At 40.9% G+C, this 18,354-nt stretch overlaps 1 long non-coding RNA gene across 1 annotated transcript in view; it reads left to right on the top strand.

Moving 5' to 3' along the window:
* The window catches only part of LOC140705793 (uncharacterized), a 269,465-nt gene that overhangs the window by 162,032 nt on the left and 89,079 nt on the right, over positions 1-18,354 (top strand). The window contains exon 2 of the long non-coding RNA XR_013544055.1: positions 13,065-13,345. This is a non-coding gene — a long non-coding RNA (uncharacterized LOC140705793). The remainder of the gene's footprint in view (positions 1-13,064; positions 13,346-18,354) is intronic.

Below are 18,354 nucleotides of genomic sequence, written 5' to 3'. Positions count from 1 at the left end.
TCAAATCCTCCATATGTTCCATTGATTCAAATGGGGCTATTCTAACTGCAGCTCGATAAACAACATGCTACTAACATGCTAAGCAAAAGGATTTGGGGCATTATTTTTAATTTTGCTTCTGTATATGATAATATATGTACTGATAGGTCAACCAGTGCCCTCTTTGGTCTTCCTTTTTGGTGGCGAGTGAGTGCCCACACCAGGTAAAATTCACCTCATTGCTTACATGGCCGAGGTACTGATGGGCAATAATAAAGAAAAGCACTCTGTGCATATGAAAATTACCTCTCCTTCAAGTAATCAGCCCTGGGGAAGTGGTTGGTGTATGTCAAAGTGTAAGCTACTGTCTGTGCAGAGTGCTTCCCCATCTCTGACATTCTCTAAAATGATCATGTGTAAAATTTATGTACTATTTTCACATGGTCAAGCATTTCACATCCATTATCTAAATGTAGAGGAAAAGGACTATATCTTTGAGTATTCCCTAATGCTAAAACTAACATAAAATCCTGCCTATAAATAACTAGACCATTAAGAGCACTGGGCTGTGGGGTGGGCAGTCTCTTGGTACACAACAATATTCATCATTCCTGGTGATTGGTCATGCCAGGTCTGATTGGAGGTGGGGTCCAGGGCATCTAGACAGCCCCAAGTTCCTAATCTGACACTAGTATCTTCTTGATGACGGAATATTTTTCACTGAGTTTTTAAAGTGAGGCAGTGTTGCATCATAAGAGTCCCAGCTATATGGGCCCAAGAAGGCTATATTACAAAGTCCGTGAGAGCATGCCATTTTGGCACGCTCAGAAACATGTTTATCTTTTTCATTACCTTGCATGCTTTAGAGAGGTTGCTGTGAGTGGCATTCATGCATAGGCTTTCCAATTTATCATTAAATATCCACACTGTTGGTCTGTCTCTCCCAACACCCTTTTGCAAGAATTACTGATGTTTCCACCATGGGTACATCACAAAAGTCCACCGCCCCCAGGGCAGGTTTTGGCCTCGAAATCTCAGGGAATGAGAAACTGCTGAGCCACTGACCTCATTGTTAGATGATTCTTTTAAATCATGACTTTGCTCCAACCCCTCAATTTCCAGCGTGAACAGACATCCAGTTTTCATATGAGATCCTTCCAAATGATACTTTCTAAGGACAGTGATGTTATGTATATATATGAAATTTAAAACTTTGTTTTAATTGATATACATGATAAGAAATGAGGAACAACCAACTGGACATCGTATCCCAATCATATTTCTCCATGGATCCCTTTTTGTTCATGTAGTCCTTTGCCTTCCTTTTAATTGTCCCATGTCCCAATTTCTTTCTCTCAGAAAAAGAATGCATTAAGCAGGCTTTATTGCCTCATGTAAGAAGACATCCTTCTGTTGTCATTTCATGGAACAAGATTGGACCCTATTACATTCCCCCTGTTGAGAGTTAGCCAGGATGAATTGTAACTGCGGCATGTCCAGCTGTTTTGTAAATAATTCCCATTATTCTTCACGTAGGCACAAGAACCTGTGTCATTTCTATCAGGTTCACTCAGTGGTGTGTGATACTCAACAGTACTGATTCTGCTGAAAAGGAGAGTCTTGTGTAGGGAATATGATGGCATTATATGTATCCTTCTCAACACCTTGCTAATTTATGTATCATGGTCTTCTTTAAGGCACTCAACATATTTTTGCCTTCCTTGCTACATCAAAAAAAAGCTGCCTCCCTGCACCCCCTCTCTTTTCCCATTATTTTGCATATGATTACATTGTGCTTTTTGTGATCCTGAGATCAACGCAATTTTATTTATCAAGATCGGTTAATTTCCTAGCTTTAGGAGGAGAGGCGTCTCTGATCATGAAGTTCAGTCAATAAGCTGACTTGAGTAAGTAAGCAATTATGCACTGCCTCTGGGAACATGCTCCCCCACCTTACCGATTTTTGCATACCTCTTATCCCAGGAAAGTATCTGAGAAATTAAAATCCACCATGATCAAAGTTTCTGTTTTTCTTATCAGGATCTCTTTGCTTGTAAACACGGAGCTTGTTACTGTTATTCTCAACACAATTTACAAGCTAAAATGTCAGAGTAGTTTATTATATCATTTCCCGCAAACTAGACCATCGTGGTGTTTTTAAGCACGAATCCATTAACAGTGATCCAGCACTGTGTTGTATATAGATCTGGGTGCGCATACATCTGTTTTTAAAAGGGCAAGTGCATTAAATGGGGTGACATTTCCGCTTTACTCATCCATTCAGATTTTTCTTTTAAAGTAGGAGGGTTATAGAACATACATCATGATATCTCTATAAGGAAAGCATCTTATTTTCCAGAGGGGCACTCAGCCCCTGTTAGATCTAAAGCACCAATAGGCAAAGAATGTATCAGGGTGTCTTGGGATATTTTTAGTTATATGAAGACACTTGGCACAGGCTTCCAACTCCCACTTATTTAATAATGACAACAAAAGGACTTGGAAGCAACTCCACAGAATATGTAAAAGGGCTGTGAATGTAGTAATTAGTTATAAACAACTAGTTACCTGTAATCAATTTTAATGGCTCTAGAGCTCAGTTACCTTACAATTGTGACCTAAAGAGGAATAACATCACCCCTTTTGCAATGAAACATTAACTTGTAGTTACGTCTATAGTTATGGGGTGTGGCATTGATAAATGGTAGAAGAAATGCTGATTCTAACTGGGCCTAGTGCTCTTGCCTCAGTTGTTGACATTGAGGAAACGAGAGGAGAGTGTGTTTTGTACATGTGAATGGCTTGCAGTATTCAGGGTTTTTTTTGTTTTTCAAAAATAACTGGAATGAAATGAATTTTGTTACTTTTGAGAACCAGGGGAGTAAAGAGTTACTCATTTAAGAGTATAACAGTAAGTAACTGCATTTTTGGGACAATGTAACTAATTACTTTGGGGAAAATAACTTTCCAAGCTCTGCTTTCAGTCTGACACTCAAAACCAAGCCCTTGGTTCAGAATTTTTAAATTCAAAGTGTCTTTATATTGCAGTTAGCACACCTCAAGATTCCTGAAATTTGCCCCCACTGACCAAGGTAGAGCCTTCTCCACAACTGTGCTTCTTCTTTGAACAGCCCAAATGACTGTCTCCCTCGCACGTTTTAGGCAACTGTTTTGATTATTAGAGCATCTTGCTCCCAAACAGCAGCCACATGCGGCTAGGTACCTCCCTGAATTATGTGTGTTGTAGTATTTCAAAGCTGTGTGAGAATGGTGTAGTTTCCCTCCTTTGCCAAGAGCTGGTGCCATTAAAGTAAAGTGTTGCTATGAAAAACAGAGGCTGGTGTCTTCAGGACAGAGGGAGCTTGTGGATCAGACCAGGTTTGCTTCACGCTAAAATTGCAGAGGAGGCACTCTTCCACCCTGCACACAAGCCACTCTTGCTTCAAGACCCGGCTAAATGTTAGTGGGAGTTACAGAGAAGCAGGAAGAGACAGACGCGGCTGCTGGTGGCATAAACCCGAGCATCATCACCCCTAGCATTGGGCATCTGTTTACTGAAGGTGTATAAACTCGTAAAAACATTGGTAATTTAACATGGTGAGTAATACCATTTCCCTTCCACCAGTGTAATTACGCAAGAAAGGTTTGGACCATAACATGAAACGTTGCCCTTCTCCCTGGCAAGCTGTCTCGGGCCTTCGTTCTCACACTCTGTCCTGCCTGCTTCCTCTTTCCATCGTTCTTTCCTGCCATATGTTGTTTGCCAATTCTCTTGATTAACTTGTCAGTCTTCGCAGTATCATTCCTAACCTTTGACCCACCAGACAAATCACTGTCTTGTTAGCTCAGCTCTTTTTAAAGAGCGCTATTTAAAGAACCCATCGCTTTCATGGCCAATCCTTCACTCTTGTCTCGTGGCAGTGCTTTCTCTGGCATAAATTCTCATCTTTGTGGGTGCCCTCAGCATGCAAGTTTGCAACTCAAACGCTCTCGGTTTGTCTGTTTTCTTCAGCTGTTCCATCAGATATTACCTCTTTTAAGAAAAAGTGACTGGCAAGTGGCTTAGAGACAGGCAAATGTGTGTGTGTGTGGGGGGGAAACAGGATAACAGGCATAGCAGGAAGGCGTGTGGTGTGGAGAAAGTGGATAGCAAGAGGTTTTTCTTTCCCTGTTATAATTCTCAGATTTGAAACCATCTGACAAAGCTGAATGTTAAGAAAAACAAGATAGATATGAGGAAACACAACACACTGGTAAACTGTGAAATTGCTTTCCACAAGATACAATGCTGGCCGCCAGTTTGGGTGGTTTTGAATGGGAACTAGATGAATTAATGGAGGGATAGGGCTTTTAATGAATAGCTACTATGCAAGGAGTAAGGGAGCAATCAGATGGCTGGAAAAGCACATGCCTGCTCACACCAGAGAGGGTTGCATTAACAGGAGAAATCTTCCTTAAAGTGACCCTTCTTTCTGCTGGGGAATCACTCCAGGCTGGTCTCCAAAATTAGAAGCCCTGAAGCTGGATCAAAAAGGTCTCGTTTGGGCATGGATTAGACTGTTACACACTTCCCTGTACAACATGTGTTCACCAGGAAGCACTGCCCCACAAGTGGTCCAAATTGTGATCTATTACCCTATGCAATCACACCCTCAGCTTCTCAATACCAATGATGGGGAAACATGGATGGCAAGGTGTTTGTGGATGCATATCCTGCTCATAGGCCTCCCCTAGGCACCTTTGACTGGCCAGTGTGGAACTAAAATGCCGGATTAGCCTCATCCATCAAAGATCTTCTTATATTCTTACCAATTATTCTTAACCGATGAGGTGACCAGAAATAGAGATGCCGCCTTCAGAGAAATGATCCTTTGGGGTCTCTGAGGCTGTGTTCTACCCATTCTGAATGGCAGCCTTGCCAGCAGCCCACTGATTTAGAGGGAACCCAGTGCAAGACCTCGCTGGGTGATGTTCTTGTTGTAGGACGAAAGTGGTGTAGAAACTAAAGGACTTTTGCAAGACTGGCGACTGCAAGAGCCTTCAAACCAATGGCTTTGGGTGATTTGAATTGCAGGCAACGGCTGAATTTCAAACTAGCCTCACGCAACATAGGTTAAAGCTCTAATGGTGATCTTTTGTGTGCCTATCCCAGAAGTCAATGGGGGCCATCCCCAGGACTTCCAAGGGACTCATTTGGCATTTATTTAAGTGTAACGGGTAGAATAATATAAAAGAGGTTTGATATCACCTTTGAGCTTTGCATTAGTTATACTTCGTCAGGTATGAACTTTACGCTGATGAGCCACTTAAACTTTTATGGGACCTCACTGTACCAGACACATCAGGAAGAGTGTTTTACAATAAGAATAAAAGTTAATTTGCCCTACTGTATATGCTCAGCAAGGAAAGTAACCAATATAAAATAAATTATTCTATGTAGAACAAGAGGCTATGTTTTTTTGCAGAAATGCATGTGAAATAGCAGGGTGAAAGTTAAGGTGTATTTCCTTGAAAGAGAGCCCACTATCATAGTAATCTTTGTTATTTGTAGTCCAGCTACTCTACATTTCAGTCTCACTGAATTAAATTGGGATTTTTTTTTAATGGAAGAGGGTACAGAATTGCAGCCTAAATTTTCTGCATAAGTCCTTCTGCACTCTTAATTTCACATGTTTAATTTAGGAATAAACATTAGTGACCTAACTGTTTTATTAAAGTAATGGTCAGAACCCAGTTTATGTTTGTGTAATGTTTGCATAACTTGCCACAGCTAATTGTAGCTAATTGAAACGGTGCCAGAGAGAATCTCCATAGTACAGTTGGGTGCTGATGAGACATAGGACTGAAGGATGCCCCTGCACCTCATTAATTAGCCATAATTACCCATGGCAAGTTACACAAACCTTATGCAAATGTCAGTAGGATTTAGACTAATATTTTATAGGCACGTTTGTGTATTAAAAGACACAAAACATAGCTTTTTGTGTGTTTATTTTTATTTTCAATGAAACATATGTTTGGGGCTCTTTGGGGAAGTTCAAAGTGATTTACAGGAATCAAAATACAATTTAAAACTAACATACAATAACAAAAGACGAGCAGGAGGAGGAGGGGAGAAAGAAAAGCAAGACGAACAGCAGTGAAATGGTCACCACAAACAGTGCTAAAAGCAATATTGTAGCAATATTGTTCACCAAGCATCTCATAGAAAATTACTCTCCTTCTGAAAAGCCATCATGAGTGAGCTTTTCTTATCTCTAAAAGAAATTAGTCCACAGGTACAGTGAACATGAAACTGTTGCAAAAGCCTTATCTTTGGTCACCCCATTGCTGTTTGGGCCTCCTCTAAAAATGGCACGTCCTGTTGAGCCACTAGTAGAGAGACTCTCATGTGGAGAGAGGATTGTTATGGAAAGGACCTCCAGCATTGTTCCGTTTTTGGAGAATGAAATTTCTCTATTGGTTAGACACCCAGTTTAAGTATCAGGGATGTTGTGTTCTGTCCTTGGCTCACCACTAGAGTTGCATCTTCTGCCTGTTAGACCTCAGGCCCTAGCTCAGCCCCAGATCTACCAATGGACAGTTGGGACTTTGTGTCTGGATATTCTCATTCTTCTAGGTTGCAATTTGGGAATTACAGTTTGATGAGTGAAATGATTGGCATTCAGATACTGTAAACTGATTTTGGGCCCCTCTGTGTCAGCTGCTAGTTGGGAATCCTGATTTCTGTGTGTAGGTGTCACAAGGCAAGGGTGGATTGTGTTGTCTTTTCTGGGAGTGGAGACAGTTCTTGTACTACAGACTGTCTAAGACCAGTGCATGTTGTCATGACAAACACAAATCCCTCTTAGTTTTCAGCTCAGTCATAGCTTACCTATGTAACACTTAGCTTTCCATTTTGCCAACTTCGTACCATTTTCTCTCTTTCCTCCATTTTAAATATTTCATTATACGGTTTTAAACTGACAGTAATTGCTGGGTGATTAATTGGAAACTGCATACCTGTGTAATTTTTAGAAACCACATTAAGACATCGCCTTTCCCAAGCTTTTGCTACATTCCTCTTTTGGGATAAGAAAGAACAGAGCTGCAATCCTACTCACATTTAGTACTGGGTACTCCCATTTAGCTCATTGGATCTGACTTTGGAGTAGACCAATGTAGGCTTGCACCATCAAATCAGTTAAACAGCACATATTGGAATCACATGCACTGCTATTCACTGTAAGCAAGTGCACCTGCATATTTGAAAGTGAAAGAGGCTTTAGATAGCAGGCTTCAGTGAAGTAGCTATACTTCGGCATATGAAGCATGCGTCTGAGGGAGTAAGTCATAATTCACAAAATAAGCCGAAATAAATCTGTTAATCTTTAAGGCACCACAAATCTCTCTCTCTCTCTCTCTCTCTCTCTCTCTCTCTCTGTCTCTCTCTCTCTCTCTCTCTTTTGTATACATGCTTCAAAACGGCATTACTCATTCTCACATCACCTCAATACATGCCCCAGATTGTGTATGTAGTAAACATTGTACATTTTTCCCCTCAAGTTAGCAAGTTATGCACAATTTCTCCTCCTACATACTGGAAAATCACAGGGTGATTCTAATGACAAATCCTGTATATTTAGCTCATTGTAATCTATGCATTGGTTTATGAAGATCAGGTCCTCCAGGGAGTGTCTGCATGCTCGCGTGATCTCCCCAAGTGCTAGATTTCACATTGGACTCTTTTATTTAGCTGAAATTTATTTTGTTAAAAAAAACACCTCATGCAGCCAATCAGTCCTCTAGTGACTGAACATCTGAGGAGGCTGAGAAGCTCAAGTTATTCCAGCTATACTATGGAATAAATTAGGTTCCTAATGCATTTCCTGATCAGACTGTGGAATAATTTATCCCATTGGGCAGAACTGGCTGGATTTGCAAATCTGAAAAGATGCACTGCTTGCAAGAGCAACATCTTAACAGCTCTGACACGTAGTTGTTTGAACTTTATGCAGCTAAACAATGAACATGTTGAATTGTACAAGTCTGTTGCATGAATTTGCCACATCAAACCTCAGAAGTCAACTTCAAGAACTTCTAGGCTTTCAAAATATAGAGTTCTGATTTTAAGCATTTGATGTATTTAAAAATAAAATTGCTTGGGGGTGGGGCTAAATTCAATTTCAATACTGGGAATACTGAAACATGAATATTCACGAACATCTACAGACTCCACAAGTCTAATGTCAGCACCCACTGCCCCAACCCCTGAAAATGTGTCCGAAACCAAAATTTAGATCCATAATTCTATATGGTAAATATGTAATTTAAAAATTCATAGCTATAATATTGAATGACAGATCCCCACATAGAAATCTGACCGTTCAGAAATCGACATTAAGAGCATACCATATCATTGAAATTTCCCCAAATCTGTTTTAGCTCTGGCGATGAACAAAACTATCTGATAATATAACAGGCGTAGGGCACTATTTAAGATCTTCCTTATTCAAATGTGACCCAAGCAATTAGCTCTAGGCAAGGCAGGCTTGACATGCCACACTGATGTTTTCATGTTTTAGATGGGCAACTGCTACTCCTACCTGCTGGAGTGGTGGATCCCCTCAGCTCCTCTGGTTCTAGAGACTTACAGAAGCTAAGGAATTTCTAAACTGTCTAGAGCCATGGGAGGAGGTTCCCTCTGCCTTGACACAGCTGGCATTCTTGTTAAAACCATAGAATGGAAAGTGTTAGTAACAGGATTGCTCTCAAGTATCCTATGCTTGCTAGCGGTTTTACCTGAATCCCCTAGATGGCTGCGCTCTGGCAGCAACCTGGTTCATCATGGAGCTGAAGGCAATGAAGCAAGTAGAAGTAGAAAGGTTGCTTTTCAGTGTATAACTCTCAGAATACTTAGCCAGCATGGCCAACGTCCATGCAGATAGGGGGATTCTGGGAGCTGTAAAAAACTTAGTAACTTTTCTAAGCTCGGAGCAAAAGACAGGTGGCACGATTCTCACAGCAACTGTTAAGAGCATGTTATTGGGCCTCCTTGTGATCCAGGGATAGATTAACTGCATCCAAGAGAAATGAAAAGGTAAAAGGTAAAGGTTCCCCTTGATGTTAGGTCCAGTCGTATCCAACTCTAGGGGGCAGTGCTCATCCACATTTCCAAGCCATAGAGCCAGCGTTTGTCCGAAGACAATCTTCCGTGGTCACATGGCCAATGCAACTAGACATGGAACACTGTTACCGTCCCACCATGGTGGTACCTATTTATCTACTTGCATTTACATGCTTTCAAACTGCTAGGTTGGCAGGAACTGGGACAAGCGATGGAAAATCACTGCGTTGTGTGGATTTGATCTTTCGACTGCTGATCTTCCGACCTTGCCTCACAGAGGCTTCTGTGGTTTAACCTAGAGCGCCACCACATCCTTCTATGAGTAATGAAGGAATTGACCAAAGAACTCTCAGAACCACTGTCCATTATTTTCTTCAAATCATGGGAAATGGGTGAGATGCCAGATGATTGGAGAAGGGCTAATGCTGTCCCTATCTTCAAAAAGGGCAAAAAAACAGGAACCTGGGAACTATAGGCCAGTCAACCAGATGTCAATTCCAGGCAAATTTCTGGAACAAATTATAAAGCGGTCACTATGCAAGCACCTAGAAAACAATGCAGTAATAACTAGAAGCCAACATGTATTTCTCAAGAACAAATCCTGCCAGACTAATCTTATCTCATGTTTTGATTGGGTAACCTCCCTGATACTATGTCTACATAGACATAGTATATCTTGTAAACATAGTATATCTTGACTTTAACAAAGCTTTTGACAAAGTGCCCCATGACATGCTGATTAGCAAGCTAACTAGGTGTGGGCTGGATAGATCAAGTGTCAAGTGGATACCCAATTGGCTCAGAGGTTGATAATTAATGGCTCCTTCTCCAACTTCTCCACAAGGCTCAGTTCTGGGTCCGGTGCTCTTCTACATTTTTATTAATGACATGGATGAGGGAGTGCAGGGAATGCTTGTCAGATTTGTGGATGATGGGTGGAATAAACTAGAAGACAGAAACAAAATTCAAAGTGATCTTGATAGGCTGGAGCACTGGGCTGAAAACAACAGAATGAAATTCAACAGGGATAAGTGCAAAGTGCTGCACCTCAGGAAAAAAACCAAACCAAATGCACAGTAACAAGATGGTCTAAGAACCATAAATAAACTATTATATTCAGTAACAAGATGGGGGATACCTGGCTCAGCAACACTACAAGTGAGAAGGATTTTGGAATTATCATAGATCACAAGCTGAAAATGAGCCAACAGTGTGATGTGGCTTCAAAAAAGGCAAATGCTATTTTAGGCTGCATTAACAGAAGTACAGTAGTGCCTCGCTTAACGATTTTAATTGGTTCAAAAAAAAACATCGCTATGTGAAAACATCGTTAAGCGAAACACCATTTCCCATAGAGATGCATTGAAAACCAGATAATCCATTCCAATTGGAACGGATTACCATCCTTAAGCAAAAATCCCCATAGGAAAAAACGTTAAGCGAAACCCATTGAAATGCATTGAAGCCTATTTCAATGGGGGAAAAAAATTCACAAAAAATTCAAAAAGACTCAGAACAAAGCCAAATTAAGTTAACGAAGGTTTTATTAGGTGCACTAATGATTCCAAGCATTTTAAACATTTTTTAAACATTTTAGAATATTTTAAAAATAGCAAAAACGGGGCTGTAAAAAAAAAGTTAAGTGAAACAAGGCCACCTAAAACTGTCATCGTTAAGTGAAGCATGGTCCCAAAATCGTTAAGCAAAAATCGCCCATAAAATCGTTAAGTGAAGCACAAGATCACTCTGAAAAAGCCATTGTTGAGTGAATTTTTCGTTGTACGAAGCAATCGTTAAGCGAGGCACCACTGTACCATATTTTTCCATGGATAAGATGATACTTTTGTCTTAAATCTTTAGACTACAACTTGAGGGTTGTCTGATACACTGAAGTAAGGAGGGGGAAAGGGATAAAAGTGCTGCAGGATCGCTTTGATCCCTGCTTTCCCCCTCCACTTTCTTGCTAAAGTGGAGGGGGAAGGCAGGGATCAAAGCACTTTGATCCCTGCTTTCATTGCTTTGAATCCTGCTTTTCCCCTCCACTTTCTTACCAAGAAAAGTGCTTTGATCCATGCTTTCAGTGCTTTGATCTCTGGTTTCCCCATCCACTTTCTTGGTAAGAAAGTGGAGGGGAAAAGCAGGGATCAAAGTGGGCTTAGCAAGAAAGGGAAAAGCAGGGATCAAAGTGATCCTGGAGGGCTTTAATCTCTGCTTTCCCCCTCCACTTGCTAGGCCCCCTTAGATTTCTTAATTTTGGGTTAGAAAAGTGGGGGTGCGTCTTATACATGGGGGTGTTTTATACAGGGAAAATGTATTTTCCAGATCCCGTGAGGTGCCAGTGTCCCTCTATTCAGCACTGGTTAGACCTCACCTTGAGCATTGTGTCCAGTTCTGGACACCACACTTCAAGAAGGATGCTGACAAATTGGAACACATTCAGAGAAGGGCAAAAAGGATAATCAGGGGGCTGGAAACCAAGCCCTATGAGGAAAGACTGAAACAATTGGGCATGTTTAAGCGTTCAGAAAAGAAAACTGAGGGAAGATATGATAGCACTTTTCAAATACTTGTAAGGCTGCCATACAGAAGAGGGGTAACATGTGTTCTCAGTCATCCCAGAGTGCAGGACAGGCAGCAATGGTTTCAAGTTACAGGAAGCCAGATTTCAATTGAATATCAAGAAAAATTTCCTAACTGTTAGAGCAGTAAGACAGTGGAACCAATTACTTTGAGAAGTGGTGAGTGGTCCAACACTGGAGGCATTCAAGAGAAACGTAGACAACCACTGGACAGATATCCTTTGATTTGGATTCCTGCATCAAACAGGAGGTTGGAACTGATGACCTTATAGGCCCCTTCCAACATCACTATTCTATAATTCTATGCTGAAGGTAAAGCCATAGCTTACTTAGAAGCAACTCTTAGCTCATGTTGAGAGTTCAGTTGCTTATGTTTACTTTGACCTTGAAGCCATTGTTGGCTCAATGCCTGTGAAATCACTATGCAGTCTCTCTGCCCTGTCCTCCCAGTGTTATCTGTAGAGGACATTCATCAAACTTGGGGAAATATAGCAGGAGTGGCCAAACATATAATCTCTTCTGTGGTGGAAGTCTGACCACAGAATGCCCACTTCCTGATTTTTTTTGACACTTAACACCAAGTTAAGACATAGTTTTCCCCTCCTAGCTCTTCCATATGGTTTGCTACTGCAGCAGCCAATGCTCAGTCCTGACTGTTACTCATTGGTTGAAATCCAGTAGTGCAAACTTACACCATGTTAGGCACCATGTTATTATTTTGTTAATAAATGTTTCCTACCCTTCCCCTCCCAAGGTTCTTAGGCTTCTTTAGGATACCTTAAGTTCTGGGGAAGCTTTTGGGTACAGCAGCATGGGGGGGGGGGTCTTAAATGGCTGAAAATGGCTGCTGCTCATCCTACTGCAGCCAATGGGACCGGCAGTGTAGATTTTCAGACATTTTAGACTCCTTCCTCTGTCCCACTGTCCCCAAAGACTTCCCCATGACCAAAGGGATCCTACAGAGACTAAGACCCCTGTGGGGAGTGGGGAGGTAAGAATTTTTTTATTAATAAAATATAGCTATGGCTGATAGCCTAGAATTTCACGGGGCAACTTTGCATTACAGGATTTCAGCTGTAGTTTATTGACTTTTACAACATATTGATGGTGTTCTTATAGTTGATTTTCTACCTTATCGATGTTATATCATCATTTTAGGCTTGTTTTCACCTTGTTACTCACTATTAAATTCTTACGAAGGGTGAAGCATAGAAAGAATTGTTTAAAAAATCCGGAGCACCATATCTTCAGCTATATGGCATCAATTTCTGTTTGTGCAGCCTGAGGATGTGGACAAAGGGGCTTGAAGGAGTTCAGCTGACCCTCTCTGTTTGGATGACCCACTATGGATCAGAATGATTCGTTTGCCTAAGGCTTTCCTGTTTTTTTCCCCCTCACAGAGACTGAAACCACTGGTGCTTCCTCAGACCATAAACAAACCTGGAACGATGAAACCTTGGCTACATTGAAGTGAAGACCTGGAGTTACAGAAGGGATGGTGTGAACTGGCATTCTTTTAAATGAGAAATGGCGCCTAACAATATTCAGCTTACATTGTCATGAGGCACCCTTGGATGGTGTGTCAGCCAAAGTTTTCCTCTCAGAATTCCGGGCAACAGGCTGGAATCAGGAGGACTGCACTTGCATCCTGAAGGTAACAAGATCCGTGGCAAACTATCAGGTAAGTTGCTCTTATGTCTGCTCATAAAAATATGCCAATAGGTATATGGCTTGCTTCAACCATCACTCTGGCAGTAATGTTTTGCAACAGCTAAACTTTCTCAATATTTTTCAAGGAAAATAATGATACATATTTCTGTTTTCTGGTATCAGCCTAGTAATCCCTCACCCTACCTTGCCACATAATAATTATCTGTCTCATTAAACTGCTTACAGTGATTATTAGAAAAAAATGAGGAAAAGGCCACGTGGCCCTTAAAATTACAGAAATGCAAGAGTAAGTGATATCTTTATTAGACCACTAAAAACATCAAACAAACGGCAACCTTTTGTGGGCAAAATCCCCTTCTTCAGGCTAGGCACCAATATTTTATGGACAGTGCGGAAAAATTGTAAATAAGAGTCCCCAAAATTCATGGCAGATGTCTGTGCCAGGTCTGCTTGTGAGAGGTGAGTTCAAATGCTAGCTAGAAATTGCCCCTAGGGGGTGTGTCTCAGGCTTCACCCCTGGCAGCATGGCTGGAATTTTGAAACGGATCTGTTTCATTTCTATTTTTATTTAGCCTTTCTTCGAATCCCATCACCCTTCTCATCCTGTCCCATTTCTGTGTCAGGGCAGGAGTCTTAACTTCCCCCATGCAAAATCTTTTTGTATTTTGCTATGCATTTTTCCAAATGCACGCATTCCCCCCCCCCCAATATATGTTTTTAGACAAATATATGCACATTTTTGTGAACCTTATTTTATTTGCTAATATGTATCACAAGCCTTGGAAAGATTTCTGAGTCAAAGTGTGCTTTCTCCCAACTCCAGTGAAAAACGGGAGGTGTGAAATCGGTGTTTCCTTATGGAAATACAAACTTGATAAATTTCACATCTGTCTCTAGGCCCTTCTTATTTGCTATAACTTTGGCAATTAGGACTGAGTGACTGGGAAATGGGGGTATACAGGCTTACAATGCAGTTGTTGACCATAGCTTGTTTATTACTCAAGCTAGATAATTCAACTAACACTTCAAGATAGCCATTACGGTAGGACTCCCTTATCCACAGGATCAGTATCTGCTGATTCACTTATCCAGGGTCTGAACATATTAAAAATATTAAAGGAATAATCATAGAAATAGGTATTTCTAAAGATGAAATTACAAGAACTGGTCACTAGAGGAAGCCAGGGAACATGCTATGTATAGTGTGTGCTAAAGAAAAAGTATTTCCATGATGTCATTATCAGAATTGGGCACTAGAGTGAGCCAGAGACAATGCTATGTATAGAGTTCACAATTAAAACAGCATTCACTATAATCCACGTTTTTCAGCATCCACGAGAGAGGGCTTAGAACTGATTCCCCAGTAGATACAGAGGTCCTACTGTATATTTACTGACAATAAATAATAAATCCCTTTCAACGTATTCTCGAAGGCTTTCATGGCTGGGATCTGATAGTTGTTGTTGTTTTTCAGGCTGTTTGGCCGTGTTCTGAAGGTTGTTCTTCCTAATGTTTCGCCAGTTTCTGTGATCAGTATCTTCAGAGGACAGGAGTCAGAACTCTGCTTGTGCTCTGGTGCAGTTTTGTGAGATGGTATGTACCCAGCCACAAGGACCGGTGGTCACTGCACACAAAAGACCAGCTAACGACACCCATCAATCACAGTGACAGATCATCTCTTCCCCCTTATCACAACACTACACCCACAACAAAAACACACTGATCACCATAATCACCCAATCTCCTGAAAAGGACAAAAGTTGATCCCACAGCTATAAATACTCAACTATCCAACAAAACTGCACCAGAACACGGACAGATTTCTGACTCCTGTCCTCTGAAGGTGACAGCCACAGAGACTGGCAAAACGTTATGAAGAACAACCTTCAGAACATGGCCAAACAGCCCGAAAAACCTACAACAACCATCAAATACCTTTTAGTTTTATCAAAACTAGTTATGTTTCATTCAGTTTATTAAGTGGACTATGCTTCAGTGTTTATAATTTTTCATAATTTATTTTGCTGTCTACCAATTAAACTAGTATTTCATCCAACTACTTGCACTTGCACTATGTAAGAGATAAATTAATCAATATGTCAAATGCTGCTTCTCATTGGGGGGGGGGGTGACCCTGGCCACAAAGAGTGGGGTTCGCAGCCTGGGAGTTCATTTGGACCCGACGCTTACCATGGAAACGCAGGTGGCGTCTGTGGTCCGCACCACCTTTTTCCACCTTTGGCGGATTGCCCGGCTGCGTACTTACCTAGACACGGGGGCGCTCACTACCTTAGTACATGCGCTTGTAATCTCCAGATTAGACCACTGCAACACGCTTTACATGGGGCTCCCTTTGAAGCTGACGCGGAAACTCCAGGTGGTGCAGAATGCGGCGGCCAGGTTCCTCACGGGAGTGAGAAAACACCAACATATCTCTCCTACTCTGGCCATGCTGCATTGGCTGCCCATCCGTTTCCGCATTGACTTCAAAGAGTTAATGCTTACATATAAGGCCCTAAACGGTTTAGGACCTCGGTACTTGGCGGAATGCCTGCTCCCACCTAGATCTGCCCGGATCACCCGCTCGAGCCAGGAGGTGAGGCTGAGGAGCCTAACGCCGAGGGAGGCCCTGAATGAACGAACACAAAATAGGGCCTTCTCGGCAGTGGCTCCTCGCCTCTGGAATAATCTTCCTCCGGCGATTCGGGTGGCCCCTACGCGGGGGACTTTTAAGAGCCAAGGAAAAACATGGTTGTATGTCCAGGCCTTCCCTCCTGTTAATACCTAATTTTCTTCTTTATTTATTATTCCCTATATTCTTATATATGTCTGTCTATTTGTAACATTATTAGTATTTATTGTATATGTTCTTTTTATTGGAAGCCGCTCAGAGTGGTCTATTAGATCAGATGGGCAGGATACAAATCAAATAAATAAATAAATAAATAAATAAATAAATAAATAAATAAATAAATAAATACATACATACATACATACATACATACATACATACATACATACATACATACATACATACATAAATACATAAATACATAAACAAACAAACAAACATAATATTTTTTGCAGTTGCTGGCATTTTAGTATAAATATGATTGTTCTGATTCAGCAGAAACTGACATCAATACAGACAAGCCCTATTCTGCTTACTTGGAGTTCTTGATCTGCTTTTTTTTAAAATACATATCCACATTTGGGGGCCATAACATGATGCATGTGACAACATATGGATTAGTACCATTGAATGTTTAGAAATCTGAAAACTAAGATCAGAGACTGAAAACCTTGGTTGGGAGAAATTTGGTGTTGGAGGTACGCCAGGCTTAACAGGATTTTTATCCAAATTTCTCTTTAAAAATCCATGTATCTTCTTCTTTTTTTAAAAGCACTTCTCTTTAAGAAGTCACATAAGAAATCACTTAAGAAAGTTAAAGAAATCCACTTTCCTGCTGGAGCTTCTCCATAGGGACTTTTTTGTTGTTGTTATTGTTTTGACTGTTAATTGTAAGTAGCAGTTGAGATCATCTTACTCGGCCTCAAATATCAAATAACAGAGCACTCTCTCTCCTTTGAAAAGGACTCACACCCACTAGATTGCCAAATTGCATCAGGCTGGGTCAGACTAAATGGGGCCACTTAAGGTCACATAGAGGTAGGCTATGCCGTTTGGTGAAATCCTTGCACTCACATGCAAGGACCAGGTGGTTTTGGGACAGGAAACCACACTGAGCCTCAAGTCACCGAATCTGAGGCTTCTTCCTTTTGAAGAGAAAGGGGACAGGACAAGAAAGGATCAACTTCCTTATACTGTACCCTGCTGGGTACTCCATAGGGGAGCAGGAGGATGTGTTCAATTAAAAAAATGGCATAATGCATCAGCACTGCATTACAAGGGCTTTTTAAAAAATTGCTTTTTCTCTCTCCCTATCCATGGGGGAGCAGAAGGAAACTTTCATTTTCCCAAAATTGTGAAGCCGCTTAAGCACAATGCTTAAGTCATTCACTTTGGTTTGATCCCAGTGATCACACACCTTGGAAACAAACCAAAACAGAGCCATCCTACCCACACCAAAAAATGTAGCCCCAAAGAGGTACAGATAGGCAAAGATCAGGGGCCGGCTAGTTTGTGATGGTCTGTACAACATATGGTCACCAGAAAAAGGAGTGGACCAGCACATCCTCAAAACAGACTAAACTATGGGACAAATCTCCATCTGGTGTTGGAAAATAAGAAAGTTAGTGTGTGTTAGTGAAATGCACTGATATAGCAAAAATAATGAGAATCCAGTTCTAGCTAACTAAGGTAGAAATGCAGGGAGCTATGACTGCCCCCTCAGTTCTTGAGAACAAAGGCAAGAAGTGTCCTCTCTCCTTTCCCAGGGGGTGTTTTGAAGTAAATGTGAAAAGGAAGGAATTGACACTTGAAGCCTTAGTCTAGGTGGAAAGATTTTGTGCTGTATATTTGTTTTGTGTACATGTTTTTATTGGTTTGCATGATAAGTGACTGAGATTTGACAAATGTATATGGGATGTGTGCCAAGACCAACACTTAAGACAGCTGAGAAGTGTGCAGAAGAAGAAGAAGAAGAAGAAGAAGAAGAAGAAGAAGAAGAAGAAGAAGAAGAAGAAGAAGAAGAAGAAGAAGAAGAAGAAGAAGAAGAAGAAGAAGAAGAAGAAGAAGAAGAAGAAGAAGAAGAAGAAGAAGAAGTATGAATTGAACTGCAAGCTGATTGTTCCATTTGTTTCCTGGCTGGGAAGATTTTATTCTGGATATGTCAGATATAATTTGATCTGCATTGAGCAGGGGTTGAACTCAATGGCCTTATAAATCCCTTCCAACTCTATTATCATATGTCTATGATATAAGGGTGTTTGTGAGAGATATGGGTTAGTCAAAGTTAGTTAGTGCTATCCATTAAAACTATATGTAAGCTAGTGTTATTGCTCTCAGTTATATTTTGAAAGTTAGAATGGAATGGGAATGAACATGATATATTTCAA

The sequence above is a fragment of the Pogona vitticeps genome, chromosome 3 (assembly GCF_051106095.1).
Source record: "Pogona vitticeps strain Pit_001003342236 chromosome 3, PviZW2.1, whole genome shotgun sequence".
Classification (NCBI taxonomy): Eukaryota; Metazoa; Chordata; class Lepidosauria; order Squamata; family Agamidae; genus Pogona; species Pogona vitticeps.
This window is presented reverse-complemented; position numbering and strand designations above follow the sequence as displayed.